Genomic DNA, 6,480 nt, shown 5'->3' with positions numbered 1-6,480 from the left:
ATGTGCTCTACTAAACCGCCCTCTCTTATGAAGCATGAGAAAATCTGATTAATTTCAGTGAATCTTTTCGTTTGGACGGTTCATGTAGATAAGGCTCAAAACTGATTGGCTTGAAAAAGCTGTTGATTCCAGGGGTGACAGTCAGTGTCAATACTCGCTGAGCTACCCAGGCCTCCTGTTAGGATGTTTTTAACACTTTATTAGGCATTTTTAACATGTTTTGGTACTTAGCTAAGTGTTGTTAGCCATGTTTAGCACTTTGTTAAGTGTTGTTAGCATGTTGTTAGGATGTTTTTAACACTTTGCTAGGCATTGTTAGCATGTTTTGGTACTTAGGTGTTATTCATGTTTTAGCACTTTATTAGATGTTGTTAGAATGTTTAGCACTTTGCTAGGCATTGCTAACATGTTTTGGTACTTAGCTTGGTGTTGTTAGCTATGTTTTAACACTTAGGCATTGTTAGCATGTTTTGACACTTAGCTAGGTATTGTCAGCATGTTTTAATACTTGGCTAGGTGTTGCTAGCATGTTTTAGAACTTAGCTAGGTTTTGCTAGCATATTGTAGCACTTTGTTAGCATGTTTTAACACTTTGCTAGGTGGTGTTAGCATGTTGCTGGCATGTTGTAACACTTTGCTAGGATGTTGTAACACTTTGCTAGGTGCTGTTAGCATGTTTAGCACTTTGTTAGGTGTTATTAGCATGTTTTAGTATGATGTTAGCATGTTTATCAATTTGTGATCATGATGCTAGCATGTTTAAGCATGTAGCTAGCATGTTGTTATGTTTGGCACGTTACTAGGCATTTCTAGCATGTTTTGGCACTTAGCTAGGCATTGTTAACATGTTTTGGCACTTAAGCGTTGTGAGCATGTTTTAACACTTAGGTGTTGCTAGCATGTTGTTAGCATGTTTTAGCTCTTTGCTTGGCATTGGTAGCATGTTTTGGTACTTAGCTAGGTGTTCCTAGCATGTTGTTATCACGTTTAGTACTTTACTAGGCATTGCTGGCATGTTTTGGCACTTAGCTAGGCATTGTTAACATGTTTTGGCACTTAGCTAGGCATTGTCAGCATGTTTTAATACTTGGCTAGGTATTTCTAGCATGTTTTAGCATGTTTAACATGTTTTAGAACTTAGCTAGGTTTTGCTAGCATGTTGTAGCACTTTGTTAGCATGTTTTCACACTTTGCTAGGTGGTGTTAGCATGTTGCTGGCATGTTGTAGCACTCTGCTAGGTGCTGTTAGCATGTTTAACACTTTGTTAGGTGTTATTAGCATGTTTTAGTGTGATGCTAGCATGTTTAGCACTTTGTGAACATGATGCTAGCATGTTTTAGCATGTAGCTAGCATATTGTTATCATGTTTTGCACTTTACTAGGCATTTCTAGCTTGTTTTGGCACTTAGCTAGGCAGTTTTGGCACTTAGGCATTGTGAGCATGTTTTAACACTTAGTTAGGTGTTGCTAGCATGTTGTTAGCATGTTTTAGCCCTTTGCTTGGCATTGTTAGCATGTTTTGGTACTTAGCTAGGTGTTCCTAGCATGTTGTTATAACGTTTAGCACTTTACTAGGCATTGCTAGCATGTTTTGCCACTTAGCTAGGCATTGTTAACATGTTTTGGCACTTAGGCATTGTAAGCATGTTTTAACACTTAGTTGGGTGTTGCTAGCATGTTTTAGCATGTTGTTAGCATGTTTTAGCACTTTGCTTGGCGTTGTTAGCAGGTTTTGGTACTTAGCTCTGTGTTCCTAGCATGTTGTTAGCATGTTTAGCACATTGCTTGGTGTTGTTAACATGTTTTTATACTTAGCTAAGTGTTGTTAGCATGTTTTAGCATGTAGCTAGCATGTTTTAGCATGTAGCTAGCATGTTGTTAGCATGTTTATCACTTTGCTTCGTGTTGGTAGCATGTTTTGGCACTTAGCTAGGCATTGTCAGCATGTTTTAATACTTGGATAGGTGTTGCTAGCATGTTTTTAGCATGTTGTAACATGTTTTAGAACTTAGCTGCACTGGCGGCCAAAAGTTTGGAATAATGAACAGATTTTGCTGTTTTGGAAGGAAATTGGTACTTTAATTCACCAAAGAAGCATTCAACTGATAACAAAGTATAGTCAGGACATTAATGCAGTGTTTTAAGTCAGAAGTGCAAAGTCAATGGGCCATGAAGTTTTGGTATTTTTAAGTCTAGACGCAAGTGGTTTTGGTGAAATCATGCGCGCAACTCTCAGAAAGACTGGATCAAGTGCAATTTAATTCTGAGGTTCTTCTCCGGTTATTGCAGCGTCTGCTTCCTGTTATACAGTCCATTCCCTCAAACACCAGCGATTTAAAGACAGCATCATAAGAAGTTAGTCATGTAAATGGACTGTATGCAGTGAATTAGAAGAACAGAAATATGGACTTGCGTTCTTTGTGCATTAACTGATGAATGTCAGGCCTCTATGACAGCGACACACTCCTTTTATACGCATGGAAAATGCGTTCTCGTCAGGAATTGAATTTACGCTGTTAAATTATAGAAAATGTAAGTATTATTAATCATTTTCATCTACTGACGCACAAATCATGGCAAATATTAACAGTGATTATATCAGGATGGGCTTCACTTCTACTGGTCGATTTTGATTTTGAAAAAATTAATTTATTGAAACATGAAAAAATTAAGCCAAATATATTTCAGAATTCAAATTACACTTCAAACGAAATGAAAATATAATCAAAATAACGAAGTGTTCAAAAAAAATCTATTTAAATCCAAACATTTTATTCTCTCGAATATATATCACAACGACCAAATTCTGAGGAACTTCATTTACATATAATACACCCACAGTAGCACAAACACTGCCACACACTCCTAAATAAAACTGATACTTTAATCACAGATATTGTTAATAATATTGATCTGTTTCTCACCCACATCTATCATATTACTTCAGAAGGCATGGATTAAACCACTGGAGTCTTATGGATTACTGTTATGCTGCCTTTATGTGCTTTTTGGAGCTTCAAAGTTCTGGTCACCATTCACTTGCATTGTATGAACCTACAGAGCTGAAATATTCTTCTAAAAACCTTTGTGTTCATCAGAATAAAGAAAGTCATACACATTCATTTTTAGGTGAACTATCCCTTTAAAAGAAGTTTAATCAAAACAACCTTCTGTTATTATTTATTTGTACACAAATGATCTTGCTCCATTCAATAAAAATTAATGTATGTTTTTTAAATCTCAATACACTTTGCATCGTTACTTTTTGTTGAGAGTTAATTTAATGGAATTTTAAGGTCAGCGAGAAAGTTCATTTTCATATTATAAATAATATTGTGTGCCTTTATAATCTTATGATAAATATTTTTTGTTGTCCTAACTTAGTAAACATGTAATTCTGGTTCTGTTCACTCTAACTCACTTTGAAAAGTCTCATTTTATTCCACTAGATGGCAGTAAGCCATCTAGCCATCCAATATGTCTTGAAAATAGATTTGAGCCATTAGTGAATGTGGAGGAAGAAACCCCAAAGGTGATCAGGCATAGATCACAACAGCCAGCAGCTAACACTACAGCTGGCAGGCGCTCAAGGTCGAGCAGGCAGCGGCGTTCGGCTGAGACCACAACCGAGCCCAGCACTCTGATAGTGGGGGACTCCATTATCAGAAACATTGGTAGCGGGGCGACTACCACTTGCCTTCCTCGAGCAACGGTTTCTGAGGTAAATAAGGATCTTCTGATCATTCTGATGAACCATAAGACCGTGAATCGGGTTATTCCACATGTGGGGGGAAATGGTTTTCGGAAAGAGCAGTCAGAACTCCTTAAGAGGGATTTCAATGAACTCTTTGAAACACTTGGGAGATTGAAAGTTCATTCGTTCATCAGTGGACCGCTCCCAGCCTGAGGAACAAATATGTTGTCTAAACACTTGGCTGCACAAAACCTGACTGAACTACATTGATAATTTAAATATTTTCTGGAGTCAAAGAGAACTGTTTAATTCAGATGGCCTCCACCCAAACAAACTTGGGGCAAAAGTGCTAAAGGACAATATCTACTTCTCCCTCCTTCATCCATCTGCAATGTGCACAAATCCACACTACATGGATGGCACACAAACACCACCACAATGTCTGTATGACCTCAGGATCGCACTTCAGCACCTGGGTGGACATTTGATCAACAAATCCCTCAATAACACAACGAAGACACAGCAACATGGGGCTGAGCCCCACATACAGAGCATACTACAGTCAGATGACTTAGAACTGCTCCAAGATACAGGACCCAAGGACGATTTCCAGGAAAAAAGCCAAGAGAGCCAAGATAACAACAACATATATCAGCCTCCAGAAACACCAGAGCCACAGCCTCTGTCACCACACACCTTCTCCCTCACGTCAACATCCCCACTCCTGAGCTTCTCTGAGAAAATGGAGGAACTAGTGTACGCTGGTAGAAAGCTCTCCCACTCCACTGCTGCGAGCCCCCAGATACCAACCAAAAAACAGCGGGCATTTCTACCACCAAAGCCTTCAGGCCCAGCTCACCCTCCCTCTGAGAGAGCTCTCCGGCCACAATGCCAGGGCCACATCGTCCTTCTTCTGCTCTCGATGAACAACAAACAGCTGACAACAGCTCTCAGTGATACGTATCGGGTCCCCGCTACGGTAGCAGCAACACTCACAAATGTTTACAGAACTAATGGGAACCCGCTGTGCCAGTAGCTTTTTCAATATCTGTTATGCTAAGTGATAGGAAGACTGAGACCTTCTCAAGACGTATGGCAAACCGATCTAATCTGTTGCCTTTTAGAGGTAAATCCAACATTACTGTGGGGCCAGAAACAGATACTGTCAAGTTAGCACTTTTAAACATCCGCTCACTAAAGAACAAGTCATTTTTAGTCAGTGACCTCATCACCACAAACAACCTGGACTTTATGTTTCTAAATGAGACTTGGTTATAAAACAGCTGCAGTGCAACTGTCCTCAATGAATCAGCCCCTCCAAACATTACTTTTATGAGTGTCTGACGAGCTGTTGGGAGAGTTGGAGGATTAGCGGCAATATTTAAAGATGTCTTTCAATGCATGCAGTGTCACTTGGTGATTACTTGACCTTTGAATATCTAAGTATTGTACTAAAAGGTGCTCCACGCATTGTATTTATAATTATTTATAGGCCTAGCAATCTAGATAACTCAATATTGAACAACTACAGACCTATTTCAAATCTTCCTTTCAAAGACAAAACCATTGAAAAGGTTGTTTTCAATCAGCTGAACAAATTATTAATTTGAATGTCTACTTGGACAATTTACAGTCTGGTTTCCATCCGCATCATAGCACAGAGATGGCGCTCCTAAATGATATTCGGCTCAATACTGATTCAGGCAAAATATCAGTGCTAGTATTACTGGATCTCAGTGCTGCTTTTGACACTGTTGACCACAACATTCTCCTAGTCAGACTGGAAAACTGGGTAGGGCTCTCTGGGACGGTCCTCAACTGGTTCAGGTCTTATCTAGAAGGGAGGGGTTACTATGTGAACATAGGTAACTATGAATCTGAGTGGACATCTGTGACGTGTGGAGTCCCACAAGGCTCAATTCTTGCACTGCTCCTGTTCAACCTATATATGCCCTATATCTCCCACTAGGCCAAATTATGAAAACGAACCAAATTGCATACCATAGCTATGCAGAAGACAACCAGATCTTTAGCCCTATCGCCAAATGACTACAGCCCCAGAGACTCTGTGTCAGTGCATTGATGAAAGTAACAATTGGATGTGCCAAAACTTTCTTCAGTTAAACAATGACAAGAGAGAGTTCATTGTATTTGGCAACAAAGGCAAAATTCCCAAGGTGAACACATACCTTGACTCCAAGGATCTAAAGACAACAAATCAAGAAATCTTGGTGTCATTTTGGACCTTAGTTTCAGTAGTCACATCAAAACAATAACTAAATCAGCCTACTATCATCTAAAAAATATAGCCAGAATTAGATGTTTTGCCTTCCCAAAAAGACCATTAGACAGCTGCAGCTCATTCAGAATGCACCTGCCAGGATTCTCACCTGAACCAAAAAATCAGAGCATATTACTGCAGTCCTCAGGTCTTTACACTGGCTTCCAGTTACATTTAGAATTGATTTTAAAGTACTATTACTCATTTATAAATCACTCAATTGCATAGGACCTAATTACATTGCAGATATGCTTGTTGCATGTAAATTTAACAGACCTCTCAGATCATTAGGATCAAGTCAGTTAGACATACTGAGGGTTCACTCAAAACAAGGTGAGACAGCGTTTAGCTATTATGCCACCCGCAGCTGGCACAAGCTTCTAGAAGAGGTCAGGTGTGCTCCAACAGTAGCCACATTCATATCCAGACTGAAAACACATCTGTTTAACTGTGCATTTATTCACTGTGCTGCACTTACTGTAGGTGGCGCTCTAACGCATTTTA

This window comes from Myxocyprinus asiaticus, chromosome 2, assembly GCF_019703515.2.
Source record: "Myxocyprinus asiaticus isolate MX2 ecotype Aquarium Trade chromosome 2, UBuf_Myxa_2, whole genome shotgun sequence".
In the NCBI taxonomy this organism is placed as follows: Eukaryota; Metazoa; Chordata; class Actinopteri; order Cypriniformes; family Catostomidae; genus Myxocyprinus; species Myxocyprinus asiaticus.
This window is presented reverse-complemented; position numbering follows the sequence as displayed.